Genomic DNA, 22,144 nt, shown 5'->3' on the forward strand with positions numbered 1-22,144 from the left:
GCCCAGTGGCAGGGCAATCAAGACGACTGAAGACCAGGATTTGCACAGGACGGGGCGAATGGAGCAGCACTGGGGTGAGAGGAGCAGCAGCGAGGCGAAAGGAGTTGCACAAGCAGAGCGAGAGGAACAGCAGTGGTTCAAGAGGATCAACAATGGAGCAAGGGGAGCGATATTGATGCGAGAGGACCAGCGCCACTAGGGGCGAGAATTATAACAGCGTGGCGAGAGTGTAGCATAGTGGATAGCACAATTGCTTCACAGCTCCAGGGTCCCAGGTTCGATTCCTGGCTTGGGTCACTGTCTGTGCGGAGTCTGCACGTCCTCCCCGTGTGTGCGTGGGTTTCCTCCGGGTGCTCCGGTTTCCTCCCACAGTCCAAAGATGTGCAGGTTAGGTGGATTGGCCATGTTAAATTGTCCTTAGTGTCCAAAATTGCCCTTAGTGTTGGGTGTGGTTACTGGGTTAAGGGGTTATGGGGATAGGGTGGAGGTGTGGGCTTCGGTAGGGTGCTCTTTCCAAGAGCCGGTGCAGACTCGATGGGCCGAATGGCCTCCTTCTGCACTGTAAATTCTATGAAATTCTATCGATGAGAGGAGCATCAACAAGGCGAGAGGAGCAGTGCAACCAGAGGTTGGACAACAACGCATGAGGTTAAGGGCAATGAAAGTGACATCACTCTTTAAGTGTGACGTTTGGGGGAGCGGTTGCTTAGTGGTATTGTCACTGGACGAGTAAACCAGAGACCCTGAACAATGCTCTGGAGACCCAGGATCAAATCCCGCCACTGTGATGGTGCAATTTGAATTCAATAAATATCTGGAATTAAAAGTCTATTGATAACCATGGAACCACTGTCGAGTTTCATAAAAATCCATCTGGTTCACTAATGTCCTTTAGGGAAGGAGATCTACCATCCTTACCTGGTCTGGACTACATGTGATTCCACATCCACAGCAATCTGGTTGACTATTAACGCCCTCCTTGAAGGCAATTAGGGCGAGGCAACAAATCCTGACACAGGCTGCGACGCCCATGCCCCATGAACGAATAAAAAAAACAACAAACAGGCGTTTTAGGAGGACGATCATTCAGCAGCTATAGAGAGCCCATGTAATCTTTACTGTACTCAAATAGGTAAAAGACAGTTCTACGAATTCTGTCAACTGCTTGAAATCCCAGACAAACATCACGTAGTTCCCTGAGCTCTCACCTCAATGGATACAAGAGAACACAGCGGCTGTTGGAAAGAACCTGGCCAGAGACACGTCAGGTCAATTGCCGCTCATCCATCTGGAATGTGGCGACTAGGGGCTTTTAACAGTAACTTCGTTTGAAGCCTACGTGTGACAATAAGCGATTTTCATTTCATTTCATTTCATATTGATAAATTGGTAAGTGGAAGATATGACTGCAGTTGCAACAGGTGAACAGCTAATCGCCGGTGTGACTCTGAAGGTGGGTGTAGAATGTGGAATGCGTTAAATAACTCCTACACACACTAACGGAAGGTCAACGTGTCCACCGTGCTCAATTAAGAACTCAGCAGTTGGCAGACGTGGTAAATTCCTCCATGAACAGCGGATAGGGAAATAATCTTGCCACTGTGTTGACTCACGTGTTGGCAACCAGCCTGGTGTGGTTTTTGAATCTATTCCTAAAGGATAATTGAATTAACTTGAACTCACAATTCTCCATCTCCGGTTTAAATTGTAGTTCGTCTTGAATTGCATCGGGATTTGGCAAGTGGATCCACAGTCCGGATGTCTCCCACCATCTGCCAGGAATTGTTTTTACCATCTCAGAGGCATCGGGAGCCGGAGACACCTTCAGGCACCATAATTGTCAAAGCGCAGCCACACCATTTCCAGATCCCATGGCCCATTGAAAACCCAGCCCTTGTGACATACTTTGTTGTTGAAAACATTTACAATTTATTTTTTATTTTCAAGTACCCAATTCGTTTGTTTTCAATTAAGGGGCAATTGAGCGTGGCCGATTTACCTCCCCTGCACAACTATTGTGTTGTGGGGTTGAGACCACGCAGAATGGGGAGAATCTGCAAACTCCACCCTGACAGCAACCCAGTCCTAGTTTGAACCGGGGTCCTGAGCGCTGTGAAGCAGCAGTGCTAACCATTGCGTCATCATGCGGCCTTCATTTACAGCTAACTGTAGTGTGGTGCAGCCACACAACTGAACAGGGAGTCTACTTACTTTAAAGTGTAGAGGTATTGTAGCGGTAAGTTGAGAGTTGCAGCCGAAAGGGAGTACGTGTGGAGGCACGTCTGCTGCCATACTCGAATACTGAGCCATCATTGCTTCTACAGACAGAAAGTCGAATGCTGCAACGAAGGACACCGGTATGACAGGAGGCTCACTGATGTCTGGCTCCATGTTTTACTCCAGACTGTAAGGGCTCAGATGGACGAACTCATGATATTTGACAGCGAAGTATGCATCACTGGATCGCTGCAGCGAAGAAGATGCGCGACTTGGTGTTGTTTCTATATACCATCACAGCTGCAGACTGAGTGAGGATCAATAAGAGTTATCATGGCAAGGAGAATGATCATTGCAATGAAAAGCTCAGTGCATTGAATACATTTATTTGAAGAGAGTACGAACCCAAGAGATTCCCAGGCATCAGCATTGAACACTTACGTTTTACAAACCTCTGAGGGAAGGCATTGCATAGGCATCAGTGACTCTTGCATTGTCAGTATTGAATGGCTGTATGCAATAGCCAAGAATTTGACTCCGTGAAGAACGTTTATTTTATTTTTTAAATAAATTGAGAGTACCCAATTCATTTTTTCAAATTAAGTGGCAATTTAGCGTGACCAATCTACCTACCCTGCACATCTTTGTGTTGTACGGGTGAAACCCACGCAAACACTGGGAGAATGTGCAAACTCCAGATGGACAGTGACCCAGAGCCGGGATAGAACCTGGGACCTCGGCACCGTGAGGCAGAAATGATAACCATTGGGGCACCGCGTTGCCCCATTAGGGAAGTTTATGTGCCACCATCGTGGAAGTCCTGTTTGTTGTTGTTGATATGTGCCACAAGGTGGAGACATTAGGAACTTGGGTTCAGAAATTAGACCTCAATTATCGGGCAATTTAGGGGTTAAACAGACTGAGCGCAAGGAAAGCCCGCTAGAACAGTTCCAGAGGAATATATACACACCTGGCTGAGTTGCATTGTCCCATGAAGACTGTAAAACGTTAGCGGGAATAAACAGATTGCTCGGGTACCATTATTCTTCGGAATACTCCTGTCTGACCAATAATTAGCCCGTTAAAGATTCTGATGGCCTCTTTATCCGTCAACTTGAAGATAGTTGCATATGAATAGCCTGGGTATTTTGCATCATCGATAATGGGTCGACCTGAGAAATGGAGAGAAGGAATACTTTTGTGCGCAGTTACAGGAGATAATGCTTTGTAAATCGAACGATAAGATCCTGAAAGTTGCCACCAAGACATGCTTTGCAAAAAGGGTTCAGAACGAATGTAACTATCTGAATGTAAAATGCATTATTAATGCAAGTACTGCCTTTGACTTCCGATGAAAGTGGCATGAATGCTGAATGTTCTATTACCGTGGATAAAAGGAAATTACTGCAGATGCTGGAATCAGAAACCAAAGAGAAAATGGTGGAAAATCTCAGCAGGTCTGGCAGCAACTGTGGGAAGAGAAAAGAGCTAACGTTTCGAGTCCAGGTGACCCTTTGTCAAAGCTTTGTCAAATGCTGAGATTTTCCAGCATTTCACTTTGTGTTCTGTTACAGTGTTGTTTAATCGGAAAGATTAATTGATTTGATTTATTGTCACATGTACCGATGTCCAGTGAAAGGTATTTTTCTGCGGCCGAGGGAACGTACACAGTACGTACATAGTAGACAAAAGAATAATCAACAAAGAACATTGACAAATGGTACATCGACAAACAGTGATTAGTTACAGTGCGGAACAAAGGGCCAAGCAAAGCAAATACATGAGCAAGAGCAGCATAGGGCGTCCTGAATAGTGTTCTTACAGGGAACAGATCAGTCCGAGGGGGAGTCGTTGAGGCGTCTTGAAGCTGTGGGGAAGAAGCTGTTCCTATGTCTGGATGTGCAGGTCTTCAGACTTCTGTTATAGTTAAGGAACTGCATGTAATTTGTTACGGATAGGTTTACAGTTTAACGATTTAAATACTGTTTTATTTGTTTCATTATAATGAAGTTGTTTGTAAAAATAGAGAAGCCCTATTTGTTCTATCATCACTTCTGGAAGAAATCGATCTTGCCACATCGTCTTAAAACTGTAAAACAAATGATGGCATCTGGTTCGATTGTCTCTTCGCCACTATTGAGAGCTGACCAGGTGTCCGTACCATGTGAAATCATGGACATCTACGTTCCCTCAATATACGACAGCTATTACACAATAGAGAGGCCAATAAATCAAGGCCGATTGAGATCCACGGCCACCCCCAAATTTGTGCTGCAATGAATCAGGTTGAGGAGTTGCTGGAGCTCGTGGACATGGAGGATAGCTGATAAATTATAAAGAGAAGTCGGGTGTGGAATGACAATCATGTAACTCATCGAATGGGTTGGGACGGGAAGACTGTGTGAAGCACAAAGCCTAATGTGCATGAGTGCACCAGCGGACCGAGAAAGCTCCACACGATGAGTATTCAGATGAAATTGCTGCTCTCTTGTCATTCGTCCCTCTCTGGCTGAGTATAAACATAGGCCAAAAGCTATCGAGCCTGCGTAGCACCCCTTCTACTCTTAGGTGGAGACATTTATCTCCGGTGTCGATGGCAACTAATTCCCCCAGCCGTTCTAATACCGCAGATCCAAATTGATGAGTCATGGAATGGAAGCACAAAGACGGCTGCCACAGGGCAAGGACAGCGCAGATACACTGGAGCAGCTTTCAGAGACAGTGACCATAACGGCCACCCGCATGTGGAAATGCAGGGTAAAGTTCAGCTTCAGAGTGATGACATGAATCTGGAGTGATTAGCACATCTGCAGCTCAAGATGCTGTTGCTCGAGGTGTATGAACATTTGACACACCGGTCGACAGTATTGGAGTCTGTCCAGTCCGTGAGTGAGTCAGGAGTCTGGCGCGAGAATAGGATTGGGGATGGACACACTTTGCCAGAAATGCTCATATCCCACGAGATTAGAATTCCATTTAAAAATCCGGCCCTAATCACCATCTCCTGATTCAAAGGTTTGACTTTGTACATCGCACCCTCGGTGCTAATGGAAATGTACAAACGGTCTTTTATTCATTTATGTGATATGGACAATGCTGGCTAGCCCATAACTTATTGCCAGTCGCTAATTGTCTTGAGATGTTAGTGGGGAGTTTTGAATAAACACTGGCAAAATAACTGGAAGGTAATTGAGAACAGTGTACAAAACTGATTTATATTATTTTATTGGAAATGATTTTTATTACATTTTACGAAACTGATTTCTGTTGGGATGCAGCATTTATTGCACATTCTTACATTCAACCATTGCCTAAGCATTTAAAAGTCAGGACACTGTGGAATCGGGACCACATGATGCATAAACAAGGCTATGCTATACTGTGATATAAAGATCAGTTCATGTTGGATTATTCTATTTGCAAAATTTAAATATTTTCACAAACAGGTCCAGTGGATACTTCATCCCATTCTTCAATTCAGCTCTTATTTTACTCTGGGTCCCTGCATATATGAACGGGTTGATGCAGGAACTCAATAACTGAAGCATATACCCGCTTTGTTGGAGAATAAATGTGAAATTACTGACATCTGAACCTGAGGAATAAGGTACTTTTGCAATTCGGACGTAGAGAATCGTTACAAAATATACCAAATATAACAGGATGAAGCTGCCCGATATGGCGAAGAGTAAAACAATGGACTTTTTCCGCTTCTCCATCTCTGGATCAATCTGATTCTCTCCATTACTCTGGTCCCGGAGTCTCCTGCGGGCTCTATTGGCTGATAAAATATGTCTGACGGTCAGGACATTAAGCAGTAAAATCAGGATGAATGGAATGTAAGGGGTTAAGATGGCTCGAATCCAATCATAAGTGATCCATTCTGGTGTTGTATAATATACTACTTTTAAGCCGCAGAACCAGGGTACATTATTAAGTATGTACATTGGTTCGTAAGCAAAATATGTCGAGATATTTTTTAAGCAGGCCAATGTCGACACTACTCCAATTACCCGTGCTGCAGTCTTCACGGTACAATACTTTATTTTCAGTTTCTGGGAAGAAATGGCAACAAATCGATCAAAAGTGAAATCGACTGTTAACCAGACCGAGCTGTCAATCGCTGCGAAATTTAAGGCAGAACGAACACTGCAAACTGGTGTAATTGACAAGAAACTCAATCGGAAATAAATCCCGGCAATCCGATTCAATATTACTACCGTGACCATGACCAAGAGATCAGTCACAGCCATGGATACCAGGTAATAGGTGATACATTTGGAGAGGCCGCACCTTCTTCGCGACAGGATCACAATCACTACCAAGTTCGCTGTAATAGAGAGAGGGGGAGGGAGAGAAGAGCGAACATAGAAACGTTACTGTTTGGACTCCCGACATAATTATCCACTTTACAGGAGCTTGGATGAATTTTAAAGTTTAAAAATATCAGTTTAAGTCGTGGTGTAAGAGTGGCACAGTGACACTGTGCTTGGCACTGCTGTTTCACCGTGCAAATTATCCAGGTCCGATTTCGACTGTGGGGACGGTCTTTGTGGAGATTTCACGTTCTCCCCGTGTCTCCGCGTGCTTGCTCCCGGTGCTCTCGTTTCCTCGCAAAATCCAAAGATGTGAAGATTAGGTGGATTGGCCATGCTAAAATTCCCGTTCGTTTTCAAAGGGATCCGGCGGGGGAATGGACCTATGCCGGGTGCCCTTTCGGAGGGTAGGTGCAAACTCGATGGGCCGAATGGTTTCATTCTGCAGTATACGGATTCTATGAAACCTATCTCCTACGCTAGGGACAACTGTTTCCTAATCTGACAATTGTATTATGGTTTTAAAATAAAGCAACTAAATGGCACAGTGATCCAAAATGATCTATTCCAAACTAAGAAAGAAAAGCATAAACCAAAAATACATCTAATCAACGAAGAAAGCACTGAATCCCCAAGAAAAAAAAATCATGTAGGCAAATCCATGTACGAAAATTGAAGCAAATAAATAATCAATTAAGGAGGTACCATAACATTGCTAAGATATCCGTGAACCCTTCGGTGCTGATGAACATTCCGTCAAAGTATTAATTAATTAATGTCAGGCGGGAACTAGTCAGTGATTCCCCGTCTGAATCCACGAGACGTTAATGAGCAATATTCCATCAATATCCAAGTCAATTGCACAATACATAGAAAGCCCGAGCAGGAAGAGCCCCTCCAAAATTGTTCCACTATTCATTCCGATCATGGCTGATTATCCAACCCAATAGCCTAAATACCGCCTGCCCCCCCCCCCCCCCGCCTCCCGTATCATTTTATAACATTCGCCCCAAGTGTTACATATTAACTGCTTCTTGAAAACATACAATTTTGAGCCTCAACTGCACTTTGTTGGAACGAATTCTAAAGCCTCACCACACTCTGGGTGTCCTAAATGGTCCGCCCCGTTATGTCAGATGGTTACCCCCGGTTCTTGACATCCTCAACATCGGAAAAATCCTTCTTGCATCTACCCTGTCGCTTCCTGTTGCAAAGTCCGGGATTTCTATGTGAACCCCACTCATTCCTCTGAAATGCAACGAATAAAATCACTCCACATAGGTCGTCCTGTCATCCCATGAATAAATCTGGTAAACATTTGCTGCACTCCCTGTAGAACAAGGAAATCAGTCCTCAGATAAGGACACCATACGCCCGCACAGTATTCCAGGTTTGGCCTCACCAATGCCCTGGGTAATTGAAGCAATTACCTCCTGTCCTCGAAGCCTTCTCGCTATGAAGGCCAACATACCATTTGCATCCTTTCCCTCTTGCTGCATCTACATGCGCACCTTCAGTGACTGGTCTATGAGGACAACCAGATATCAGTACACATTACCATCTCCAAACGTATGGCCATTCAAGGATAGTTCACTTTCCCGTTTTTTGCCACCAAAGTAGATAAGCTCGCATTACTCCAAATGACACTGAACCTGTTATTTATTCCCCCACTTCATATCCAGCGCAAAGACGACGTGATAATTGACCCACAGCAAAAATGACAATGACATGATGGAACTTCACTTGTAACATAGTTACAATTCAAATGCAAGAGTAGTGGAAATAAAACACCAGACTGCATTTACACCACAGTTACAATTTGTTAATTCACACACGGTAGCATTTTTGATAGCAAACAGAATTACATTTGTAGTTTTATAACAGAATAGCAATTCATGCTATTAATTTCGTTTATAGAACATACAGTGCAGAAGGAGGCCATTCGGCCTATCGAGTCTGCACCGACACACTTGAGACCTCACTTCCACCCTATCCCCGTAACCCATTAGCCCCTCCTAACCTTTTTGGTCACTAAGGACAATTTATCATGGCCAATCCACCTAACCTGCACATCCTTGGACTATGGGAGGAAACCGGAGCACCTAGAGGAAACCCACGCACAGACGAGAAGAACGTGCAGACTCCACACGGACAGTGACCCAGGGGGAATCGAACCTGGGACCCTGACGCTTTGAAACCACAGTGCTTTCCACTTATGCTACCGTGCTGTCCACATGCCAACGTCTATCTACGCAAGTAATAGGATTGAACGACCTGTCACTGGACATAATATCTAGTTAGAGGCAAAACATCGTGCAGGCAATAAGAAGTCACTATGTTAATAAAGGGGTGAAATAACAAAAAGTTAAACGGCAGAAATTATAACATTAAGAGCATACATTTATATAAGCATACGCATCAATTTTAATGATAAATGGAGATTTGTTGCTGTTGATATGAAAACAAGATACCCTGTAAAAATGTGGTAATTAAACTCACGGAACAAATGAATCCAAATCAATAAGAGAACCGATCTTGTTAACGTGAAGAAACGCTACTGCTAAAATTGGAAAACTGATACAGCTAAGCAATGATTCATGCACGTACCAACTAAGCACAATGTTTTACCTGGAACCCCGATCGCTGCAAGAACGGGATAGTAAATGGCAAACACCAGGCCTGTTGATATTCCGTGCATTTCTTTAAGGAGCTCTGGACCAGTTGTGCAGTGACTGAGAATTAGTCATATTTATACTCAATGACAGGCTCCAGGGAGTTAATTAGTTGGTTTTCATGTTTATGCTTCATGCACCCAGTTACTTTTTTGCAAATGGAAAATAATATGTGCCTGGATATCGGCGTCAGGCCAACAAAATTCTGCCCACTACTTACCACGCCGGGACGTCCAACAATATCTGCGAAAACAGAGACACGATCACACTTTCAATCATTATCATGTTCGAGTGATCACCCATACGGTGCAAAGTGCCTCGAACATCACTGAAGCTGTCCACACGCTTTACTGCAACAGCTGATGTATTTTATTTGGACAAGTTCAGTTATCTATGGCTGCCATTGGCGATCACAGTCCCAATTCTTCAGATTGCATGAATCAGGATTTGTCCATCAATTGTGGATGAATGTTCACGCTGAAGATTTCCCTTACAGCATGTGGACATTACGGATGAACTTTCCAATTCTGTAAATGTGCAATCTGTGTTCAAATGTCCTGTTGAGGATTGGAAAAATTCAGTGTAAACAGGCCTAGTTTCGTTGATTGTTAGTCCTTCACACACTTTCCGATTGGCTGTTTCATTTCCATATTTTTCAAATGTACTTGTATTATTTTACAACCCGTGGAAGTAGCTGGCTGGGCTAACATGTATTTTCCATACGTTGTTGCCCTTGAAAATGGTGTTGATGAACAGTTCCTGTCCCTGAGGTGTAGGCAAACACACACAGCTTCCGGGGGTGGGGGTTTGAGGGGGCTGTTTTGACCACGCAAAAATGAAGGCAATTAGATAGATTTTCAAGTTAGGAGGAGAACCTCTAGGTCGCGTTGCTCCCTTGTATCTGCCGGCCTTGTCTTTCTAGATGGTCGTGGTCGGGGGTTTGGAAAGTGCTGCCGGAGGAATCTTGCTCAGTTCCTGCAGTGCATTTTGGAGACGTGGCACACAGCTGCCGCTGGAGGGAGTGAATGTTTGTGGAGGGGATAATAATAGGCCTGGAATCTTTGTTAGGGATGGTGTCCAGCTTTTTGAGTGTTGTTGGAGCTTTCCATCAGGAAAGTCAGAGTGATTCATTACATTCCGGACTGATGCTTTGGCGACTCATGTGGCGAATTACTTGCCGAAGGATTCCTAGCCTTTGACCTGCTCTGCTACCACAGTATTTATGTGTCCAGCCAAGTTCTGTTTCTGGTAAACGTAAACCTTCAAAATGCTCATAGTGTGGTCTCAGCGATGGCGCTACCATTGATTATCAAGGAATGATACAATACTCTATTGCTGCAGATTGTTATTACCTGGCACTTGTGTGACACAGCTGTTACAAGCCACTTATGACTCCAATGCTGGATATTGGCCATGTTATGCGACAATTGTACATGCGCTGCTTGCTTCAGTGTCTGATGAGTAACGAGGAGCCGCACATACTACAGGACATTGTGCAGTCATCAGTAGACATCACTTCTGGCATTATGATGAAAGGAGGTTTCTGAAGATGGTTGGCCCTAGGACAATACCGTGCGGGATTTCTGCAGTGATGTCCTGGCGCCGAGTGGATCCAACCACCACAACCATTTTAGTTTGTGGAGTCACAACCCGTGGAGAGTTTTTCCTGTCGGACTCACATTGGCTCTAGTGTTGCTTGGGCTCCTTTATGCCATACTTGCTTTAATCCTTTTTGATGACAAGGGCAATAATCCCACTGCACCATAGAACCAGATTCATTCATTCATGGTCCCATCATGTCTGAGTTATGTTTCCATCAGCAAGGTTAAATTCGGTCTGGTCAGTTGCATCTGCAGAAAGTATACCCAACTGGAGCTCCTCACAGACCGCATGGTTAGGTTGGAGCGGCAATTGGATGCACTTAGGAGCATGCCGGAGGCGGAAAACGTCATAGATCGCAGTTATATAAACGTGGTCACACCCAAGGTGTAGGCAGATAAATGGGTGACCACCAGAAAGGGCAGGCAGTCAGTGCAGGAGTCCCCTGTGGTTGCCCCCCTCTCGAACAGGTATACCCCTTTGGATACTGTCGGGGGGGGGGGGGGGGATGGCCTATCAGGGGAAAACAGCAGCAGCCAGAGCAGTGGCACCACGGCTGGCTCTGGTGTCCAGAAGGGAGGGTCAAAGCGCAGAAGAGCAATAGTAATAGGGCACTCTATAGTCAGGGGCACAGATAGGCGCTTCTGTGGACGTGAAAGAGACTCCAGGATGGTATGTTGCCTCCTTGGTGCCAGGGTCCAGGATGTCTCCGAACGGGTAGAGGGCATCCTGAAGGGGGAGGGCAAACAGGCAGAGGTTGTTGTACAGATTGGTACTAACGACATAGGCAGGAAGGGGCATGGGGCACTGCAGCAGGAGTTCAGGGAGCTAGGCAGAATGTTAAAAGACAGGACCTCTAGGGTTGTAATCTCGACATTACTCCCTGTGCCACGTGCCAGTGAGGCTAGAAATAGGAAGATAGAGCAGCGAAACACGTGGCTAAACAGCTGGCGAAGGAGGGAGGGATTCCGTTATCTGGGAGCTCTTCCGGGGCAGGTGTGACCTATATAAGGACGGGTTGCATCTAAACTGGAGAGGCATAAATATCCTGGCCGTGAGGTTTGCTAGTGTCACACGGGAGGGTTTAAACTAGTATGGCAGCGGGGTGGGCAAAGGAGCAATAGGTCAGAAGGTGAGAGTATTGAGGGAGAACTAGGTAATAGGGACAGTGTGGCTCTGAGGCAGAGCAGACAGGGAGAAGTTGCTGAACACAGCGGGTCTGGTGGTCTGAAGTGCATATGTTTTAATGCAAGAAGTATTACGGGTAAGGCAGATGAACTTAGAGCTTGGATTAGTACTTGGAACTATGATGTTGTTGCCATTACAGAGACCTGGTTGAGGGAAGGGCAGGATTGGCAGCTAAACGTTCCAGGATTTAGATGTTTCAGGCGGGATAGAGGGGGGGTGTTAAAGGGGTGGCGGAGTTGCGCAACTGGTTAGGGAGAATATCACAGCTGTACTATGGGAGGACACCTCAGAGGGCAGTGAGGCTATATGGGTAGAGATCAGGAATAGGAAGGGTGTAGTCACAATGTTGGGGGTTTACTACAGGGCTCCCAACAGCCAGCGGGAGATAGAGGAGCAGATAGGTAGACAGATTTTGGAAAACAGTAAAAACAACAGGGTTGTGGTGATCGGAGACTTCAACTTCCCCAATATTGATTGAAGCTCACTTAGTGCCAGGGTTATTTTACGGGGCAGAGTTTGTAAGGAGCATCCAGGAGGGCTTCTTAAAACAATATGTAGACAGTTCAACTAGGGAAGGGGCGGTACTGGACCTGATACTGGGGAATGAGCCCGGCCAGGTGGTAGAAGTTTCAGTAGTGGAGCATTTCGGGAACAGTGACCACAATTCAGTAAGTTTTAAAGTGCTGGTGGACAAGCATAAGAGTGGTTCTAGGATGAATGTGCTAAATTGGGGGAAGGCTAATTATAACAATATTAGGCGGGAACTGAAGAACCTAGATTGATGGTGGATGTTTGAGGGCAAATTAACATCTGACATGTGGGAGGCTTTCAAGTGTCAGTTGAAAGGAATTCAGGACCGGCATGTTCCTGTGAGGAAGAAGGATAAATACGGCAATTTTCGGGAAACTTGGATAACGAGAGATATTGTAGGCCTCGTGAAAAAGAAAAAGGAGGCATTTGTCAGGGCTAAAAGGCTGGGAACAGACGAAGCTTGTGTGGAATATAAGGAAAGTAGGAAGGAACTTAAGCAATGAGTCAGGAGGGCTAGAAGGGGTCACGAAAAGTCATTGGCAAATAGGGTTAAGGAAAATCCCAAGGCTTTTTACGCGTACATAAAAAGAAAGAGGGTAGCCAGGGAAAGGGTTGGCTCACTGAAGGATAGGCAAGGGAATCTATGTGTGGTGCCAGAGGAAATGGGCGAGGTACTAAATGAATACTTTGCATCAGTCTTCACCAAAGAGAAGGAATTGGTAGATGATAAGCCTGGAAAAGGGTGTGTAGACAGCCTGGGTCACATTGCGATCCAAAAAGACGAAGCGTTGGGCGTCTTAAAAAATATTAAGGTAGATAAGTCCCCAGGGCCTGATGAGATCTACCCCAGAATACTGAAGGAGGTTGGAGAGGAAATTGCGGAGGCCTTGACCGAAATCTTTGGATCCTCACTGTCTTCAGGCGATGTCCCGGAGGACTGGAGAATAGCCAATGTTGTTCCTCTGTTTAAGAAGGGTAGCAAGGATAATCCAGGGAACTACAGGCCGGTGAGCCTTACTTCAGTGGTGGGGAAATTACTGGAGAGAATTCTGCGAGACAGGATCTTCTCCCATTTGGAAGCAAGTGGACGTATTAGTGAGAGGCAGCATGGTTTTGTGAAAGGGTGGCCGTGTCTCACTAACTTGATAGAGTTTTTCGAGGAGGTCACAAAGGTGATTGATGCAGGTAGGGCAGTGGATGTTGTCGATATGGACTTCAGTAAGGCCTTGGACAAGGCCCCTCATGGTAGACTAGTACAAAAGGTGAAGTCACACGGGATCAGGGGTGAGCTGGCAAGGTGGATACAGAACTGGCTAGGTCATAGAAGGCAGAGAGTAGCAATGGAAGGATGCTTTTCTAATTGGAGTGCTGTGACCAGTGGTGTTCCGCAGGGATCACTGCTGGGACGTTTGCTGTTTGTAGTATATATAAATGATTTGGAGGAAAATGTAACTGGTCTGATTAGTAAGTTTGCAGACGACACAAAGGTTGGTGGAATTGCGGATAGCGATGAAGACTGTCAGAGGATACAACAGGATTTAAATTGTTTGGAGACTTGGGCGGAGAGTTGGCAGATGGAGTTTAATCCGGACAAATGTGAGGTAATGCATTTTGGAATGTCTAATGCAGGTAGGGAATATACAGTGAATGGTAGAACCCTCAAGAGTATTGAAAGTCAGAGAGATCTAGGAGTACAGGTCACTGAAAGGGGCAACACAGGTGGAGAAGGTAGTTAAGAAGGCATACGGCATGCTTGCCTTCATTGGCCGGGGCATTGAGTATAAGAATTGGCAAGTCATGTTGCAGCTGTATAGGATCTTAGTTAGGCCACACTTGGCGTATAGTGTTCAATTCTGGTCTCCACACTACCAGAAGGATGTGGAGGCTTTCGAGAGGGTGCAGAAGAGTTTACCAGAATCTTGCCTGGTATGGAGGGCATTATCTATGAGGAGCGGTTGAATAAACTTGGTTTGTTCTCACTGGAACGACGGTGGTTGAGGGGCGACCTGATAGAGGTCTACAAAATTATGAGGGGCATAGACAGAGTGGATAGTCAGAGGCTTTTCCCCAGGGTAGAGGGGTCAATTACTTGGGGGCATAGGTTTAAGGTGAGAGGGGCAGGGTTTAGAGTAGACGTACGAGGCAAATTTTTTACACAGAGGGTAGTGGGTGTCTGGAACCGGTACCGGAGGAGGTGGTGGAATCAGGGACATTAGTGACATTTAAGGGGCATCTTCACAAATACATGAATAGGATGGGAATAGAGGGATACGTACCCAGGAAGTGTAGAAGATTGTAGTTTAGTCGGGCAGCATGGTCGGCACGGGCCTGGAGGGCCGAAGGGCCTGTTCCTGTGCTGTATATTTCTTTGTTCTTTGTTCTTTGAGTGTATTCATGACGGCAAGACGCTTGTCAGCTCAGGGTTACTGCATTCATTACGTGTGTTCTACTTCATCACGACTAATTTCCGCATGGATAGATCCAGGTCAGAATTGCGACGGTGTGTTGTGGACTTGGACATGTCATACCTATGGTGCACGTGATCAGTCCAGAAAATTTGCATTGCGTGAAGCAACACATCAGTAATCTCGCAGACAGCCATATCAGCACCGGAATTTGAATTAGTGCAGGACTTGATTCTTACTGGTGTGAGGTAATAGCAGGTTCAACACGCATGTCTTCCTGCAGGTGTTACATTCAATCCCTTCCTCCATCAATTCTTGACTCTTCAAATTCTACTCGCCACTTTACAGTTTTTAACTTCCTGATCGTGGCCTGTGTAGGGTGCTCTTTCCAAGAGCAGGTGCAGACTCTATGGGCCGAATGGCCTCCTTCTGTACTGTAAATTCTATGATTCTATGAACCTCACCGCATCAAAGTAGATATCCAAATACTAAACGTCTCCACTCCCCACCAGGATGGTCTGAGAGAATCATTTAATTCTGACACTATAGAATGAATCTATTCCATACATCGAGTCTGCACCTTTGTTCCGGAAGATCACGCTCCGGAGACCTCATCCCCCGCCCTATCCAATAGTCCGACTTGACCTTTGGAGACTTAAGGGTAATTTTGCATGACTGATCACCTAAATCGCACATCATTGCGTCTGGGAGGAAACCGGTGCAACCAGAAGAAATCCACACGGAGACACTGACCTGAGGTCGGAATTGAACCCGATTTCCTGGCGCTGTCAGGCAGTGTAATGTGGTCAGTGCTGCCATTTTCTGTTAGATTCTTAAGGAAGTCCAGCATGTCCCGCTGCATTAAGACAACCACGATACCCGAGTTTAAGCTTGCTTTAATATTGAAGAACGTATACCTTACCTCGAGATAGCTCCGCCAATAAGAGCATGGCCAGAGGCATGCAGATGCGACCTATCAATGCAGTTTATTTTGCCTGGGACACCTGACATATTAGTTTTCCCAGTTCCACCTAGCTCTCCTCCCTCTCTTCTTTGTCGGTATTTCTCCATCTGTTCCTTTTGGTGCTCTCATAGAGTGGTCAAAAATACTGTCAAATTAATTGCAAAATTCACATCCAATGTTAATCCGCTTTGTGCATATTTACTTAGAAAATATGTGGTCTACAATGCTATGAAATACCTTATAATGCAGGTATCATCCAGACGAAATTAATCATAACGCTGTAACACTTCATATTCATAATGGGAGCGAGAAACTGCACGAAAGTGAGTGATATATAATTGCGTAAATATAATGAAAATGTAATGAATACGTTGTTTGTAATGGAGTGGGAGACCAATTAAAAGGTAGTACAGTGGGGAAGATAATTAACGAGGTATTTCATGATCGGTAACATAGATACCTTCCATTGACAAGGAAGGACTCAAATAAAAGGATGCAACGTTCTGAACTAACTAAGGACAATTCTGGTCGCCACACTACCAGAAGGATGTGGAGGCTTTAGAGAGGGTGCAGAAGAGATTTACCAGAATGTTGCCTGGTATGGAGGGCATAAGCTATGAGGAGCGATTGAATAAACTCGGTTTGTTCTCACTGGAACGAAGGAGGTTGAGGGGCGACCTGATAGAGGTATACAAAATTATGAGGGGCATAGACAGAGTGGATAGTCAGAGGCTTTTCCCCAGGGTAGAGGGGTCAATTACTAGGGGGCATAGGTTTAAGGTGAGAGGGGCAAAGTTTAGAGTAGATGTACGAGGCAAGTTTTTTACGCAGAGGGTAGTGGGTGCCTGGAACTCACTACCGGAGGAGGTAGTGGAGGCAGGGACGATAGGGACATTTAAGGGGCATCTTGACAAATATATGAATAGGATGGGAATAGAAGGATACGGACCCAGGAAGTGTAGAAGATTGTAGTTTAGTCGGGTAGTATGGTCGGCACGGGCTTGGAGGGCCGAAGGGCCTGTTCCTGTGCTGTACATTTCTTTGTTCTTTGTTCTTTGTTTGGAACGACGATATGAAATTGAAAAGAAAAGGTGTACAATGGTAAGTCGGATAATAAGGGAAAATAGTAAAATCATCTATAGGTGACAATCAGTAAGAAATTGGCAACATTTAGAATTAAGAGATTAAAACTGTAGGAAGAACAAATAGAAGTAGTAAAAATCTTTACTGGTATATTATAACGAAATTAGTAGCTAAAATAAAGATTGGTCCCCTACAAGTTGATGATATGGAACTAACAAAGGGAAGAAAGGAAATGGCAGAGACTCTCAGCAGTTATGGTAGATTTCGCTTCAGAATAAAAACCAATGAAAAATCACTGAAAACGTCAAAGTAAAAGGGAGGATTTAAAATCATTTCAGTCGCCACAGAAATGTTACTGAGAAAATGATATAATAAGGGGTGTATTTGGTTTTATTTTTACAAAAATCCTACATTCTGGATAGCTCCCATCAGATACGAAAATGGTGAATGTAACTTCTCAATTCAGGAAAGGAAGGAGACAGGAATCAGCCCAGTTCGTATACCGTGAGCTATCATCAGTTATTGCAAAATGCGGAATCTGCTATTAAAGAGGTTAAACGAATTCACTTGGAAACCACAATGCCACGAGGAAGAGGCAACATGATTTTGTGTTCATTTAATTTCTGAGAGGAAACAACATTTAACCCGGAAAAGGGTGAGCATGTTGAAGAGTTTCAATTAGAGTTGAAGGACGGAATTTACAATGAGGAAATCAACGTTCATTGAACAAAATCATGACTCCATAGATGTGATCGTATGTTTTTATGTGTGTGTGGGGAGGTGTGTGTGTGTGTGGGGCTGGAGGGGGGGGGGGGGGGGGGAGGAGGAGGAGGAGGGGGGAGGGGGGCGGGGGCGGCGGCAACAGATTGGATGAACGGAGAACTGATTAGTTCTCAGGCTAGATTTAGCAATGTTGAGGCCCCACCTATTTACAACGTATATTAATGTCTTGGATGTAAAGATATAAACTATAATTGATGCATTTACTAATGACGCAAAAAGGATGTCAGGATTTGAAAGATGATATATGTGGTCTCCAAAGGGATATAAATAAATTAAATGACTGGGAGCAATGTGGCACATGGATGGTGATGGGGGAAATTATAGTCACATCCACATGGCACAAACAGTTGACAGACATATTAGTTACCCGACGACAACCTGTGGAACGCTAATGTACACAAGGATGTGACTGTCGTCATAAATGAATCAAGAACAAGTCAGTAGCCGGGTATAGGAATTTTTGAGTGAGCCAAATAGAATGTTTCCGCTTATGGCGACAGAAAATTCATATTCAAGTACAGAGGATCAACACTTTTGTGAAACCACATTTGGAACGCTGTGTATAGTTTTAATCCCCTTAATTATGAAATTAGATACTTGTCTTAGAAGCTGTTCAGAGGAGGTGAAGTTGACTCATTCCGGGAAAGATGTCTTGTCCCGTGAAACGTGTGGACATGTTTGGCCAGTATTTACTGGAGTTTGCAAGTTTGAGCCGTGGTCATAGTGACACGTGTAGCTGAATGTGGTATACTTGGACTTTCAGAAATATCTGACGAAGTTCTGCATAAGATATTGCAATGCAAAATAAAAGCATACGGGATTCGTGGTTGTGTACTGACATGGATAGAATTTAGTTGGCAGACAGGCGACAAAGAGTCGGAATTAGTGAGGTTTTTGCAATTTGGCAGGCAGTGACTACTGCAGAACCGGAGTGATTGATGCTACAACCGCAGCTCCTCATGATATACATTAATGATTTAAATGTAGGAGTAAAACGTAATATTTCCAAATTTGCAGATGTCAGCAAGTTGCTTGGGAGATGGGATGTTTGGAGGATGCAGAATTCCTTCAAGGTTATTTTGGATAAGTTGCGTGAATGGGCGAATGAATGGCAGATGCAGTATGCGAGGTTATCCTGTTTGGTAGCAAAAACGAGAAGGCAGACTACTATATGAATGGTCATAAATTAGGGGAGCGGACGTGCAACGAGACCTGGATATCCTCGTACACCAGTCACTGAAGATAAGTATGCAGGTACAGCAGGCAGTAAATAAGGCAATGGTATGCTGGTCTTCATTGCGATCGGATTCAAGTATAGACGCAGGTATGTCGTGCAGCAATTATACAGGGCCTTTTTGAGACACTCCTGGAACATTGTTTGCAATTTTGGTCTCCTTATCTAAGGTAAGATGTCTTTGCTCCAGTGAGAGTGCAGCGAAAGTTTACCAGACTGATTCCTGGAATGGCGAGCAGAGGTTGAATCGGTTAGCATTGTATTCAGGGACGTTGAGGTTACATTCAGATCAACCATGATATTATCAAATGACTGAGCAGGGTCCATGGGATTAATGTCTGTTTATAATGTCTATGTTTGCAGTTATTAATTTCAGTTACGAAAATGAATGAGACAGGGGCGATGAAATATACACCGCGACCTAAAATGGCCACTAATTGCGATTGACCATTCAGCCACTGGTGGTGGTTTAATGGGGCAGCCCATTGTCAACAGGCGGGAGGATAGGCTCCTGCTGCCAGTAATCGGCGCCACTCCGAGAGACACGCGGCTGGGTAGCAGTGAAATAAGGCCCGTGACTCTCCCGCAAACAACGTTTACTACTCAAATTCGACAGGATTCGAACTTGAGTTGGGAAACGCTCATACATTATTGTCCCGTCACCTTACCGAAGTATCCAGACTCCATGGTTACCAACAATCTGTTATTTGATGCCGATACCAATTTCGACATCATAAAAATTTAGGATGTTAAGTCTAGGATGAGTAAGTCAGTCTGAAACAATGGCAACTTTACAGAGAACACCTAATCTGAATCTACCACACCACCATCTTCACAGTACTTAATGATGTGGCAATGCCTGAACAAAATATGCTTGGCAGGAGAAAAAAAGCTAAAAACCGCTAGCACGGTGTAATCCTGAGGCATACCCTCTGTATCTATTGGAAGGACAAGATCACCAATTCAGGTGTACTGAAGCATGCTAATTCCACCAACATCCCCCATCCATAAAACAACGATATCTGTGCAAACCTGGCATTTAGATTCCCGGCTTTTACCCAAGGAAATTCTGGGCGGTGAACTGGCCTGTTTGTGTATGCCAATAGGAAATTGACATTTCCGCAGTACAAACCTCGCTGCAAGGAAACTTTCAAGTGAATCATGAATATGTGGACATTTCAAACTGGCTTTTAGGAGATAGTCGTTATAGGTCGATGGGTTAAATGTGGCAAGTGCCAAGCGGAATCGTACAGCCGGAAAAGGAAGGTCTGAAATAGAGCAACGGTTCGAAATTCCAGATTCTTCACAACAAATGTTCTTCCTTTGCAGACAATGTGACAGGGGTTCTCAGGCCAGAGAATGCCTCTCAGTCCACAGCAGGTGATGGATAATTTAGAGCTCCCTAACATGGCAAAATGCAATGGAGTCTGAGCAGGCATGGCGGAATTGAAACTGAGGAGTGGTTTCCGTTGACTGCGGCCATATTGTACACGGGCGATTGGTGTCAGGATAAGAGGTAGAATATTATGCACCCGGAAAAGCATGAATATCTTCACGCAAAGCGTGGTTCAAATTAAATAATACACCAGAAGCTTTAGGTTGGTCCAGTGTTGACCATAATTTAGGGAGAGATTGTTTTTGAAGGTGTACAGTGAGTGGTGCTATTGCCCAAGATCAACCATAGGCAGAGTGAATGGCGTAGTGGATTGTATATACAGAAACATACATAGAATATAGAAGCAGAACATTCGACTAGTCGAGCCTGATCTGCCATTCATTATGATCATGGCTGATCAACAAATATAGTACCCTAATGCTGCCTAATCCCCATATCCTTTGAGATATTTAGTCCCATGAGCTTTATCTAATTTCTTCTTGAAATCACACAATGTTTTGGCCTAAACTACTTTCTGTTGTAATGAATTCCACAGATTCACCACTCTCTGCGTGAAAAAGTATCTCCTCATCTGAGTCCGAAAAGGTTTATCCGTTATTCGCAAAACATGACCCCGAGTTCTGGACTCTCCCAACATTGAGAAAAGTCTTTCCGAATCTATCCTGCCTAATCCTGTTGGAATTGTATAAGTTTCTATGAGAAACCTTCACTCTTTTAAACTCCAATAACTATAACCTGAACAGACTTTACTCATATTACAATCCCACATTCCCGCGAATCAGGCTGTTAAGTCATGCTGCTTGAGGACACCTCAGGCGGCTCATACAATGAGGCAATCTGGGTGGAGCTCAGGAAGAAGCTTGGGTAAATCACAATGTTGGGGGTTTATTACAGGGCCCTCAACACCCAGCGCGATATAGAGAAGCAGATAGGTAGAGAGATGTTGTGTAGTTGCAAAAGTAACATTGTTGTAACAGGGGATTTTAGTTTCCCTTATATTGGCTGGGACACCCTAGGGGCTTGTATCGTGCAGAGTTTGTAAGATACATACATAGGTACATAGAAGATAGGAGCAGGAGGAGGCCTTTTAGCCCTTAGAGCCTGCCATCCCTGGAATCAGTCTGGTAAACCTTCGCTGCACACCCTCGAGAGCAAGAACATCCTTTCTCAGAGAAGGAGACCAAAACTGCACCCAATACTCCAGGTGTGGGCTCACCAAGGCCCTGTATAATTGCAGCAGCACAACCCTGCTTCTACTCGAAACCTCTCGCAATGAAGGCCAACATTCCATTAGCCTTCTTTACCGCCTGCTGCATCTTCCTGCTTACCTTTAGCGACTGGTGCACAAGAACACCCATGTCCCGCTGCATACTCCCTCTGCAAATTTATAACCATTGGGGTAGTAATCTGTCTTCCTGTTATCTGCAGACGGCTTCTTGATGCTATATGTAGAGAGTCAATCTGGGGAAGGGGCAATGCTGGATCTGATATTGTGGAATGAATCTGGATACATGGTTGACGTTTCAGTCGGGGAATATTTTGGGAGTATTGACCACAATTCCGTACGTTTTAGGGTATTTTTGGACAGGGGCGAGGGTAACAGTCGCGTTAAGGTGCTAAACTGTGGAAAGGCAAATAACGATAACACTAGACAGGAATTGAAGAATTCGGATTGGGTGCGGCTGTTGGATAGTAAATCAACACCGGACATGTGGTAGTCTTTCAAGCTGCAGTTTATTATGATTGAGGAAAGTCA

The sequence above is a fragment of the Scyliorhinus torazame genome, chromosome 5, assembly GCF_047496885.1.
Source record: "Scyliorhinus torazame isolate Kashiwa2021f chromosome 5, sScyTor2.1, whole genome shotgun sequence".
Lineage (NCBI taxonomy): Eukaryota > Metazoa > Chordata > Chondrichthyes > Carcharhiniformes > Scyliorhinidae > Scyliorhinus > Scyliorhinus torazame.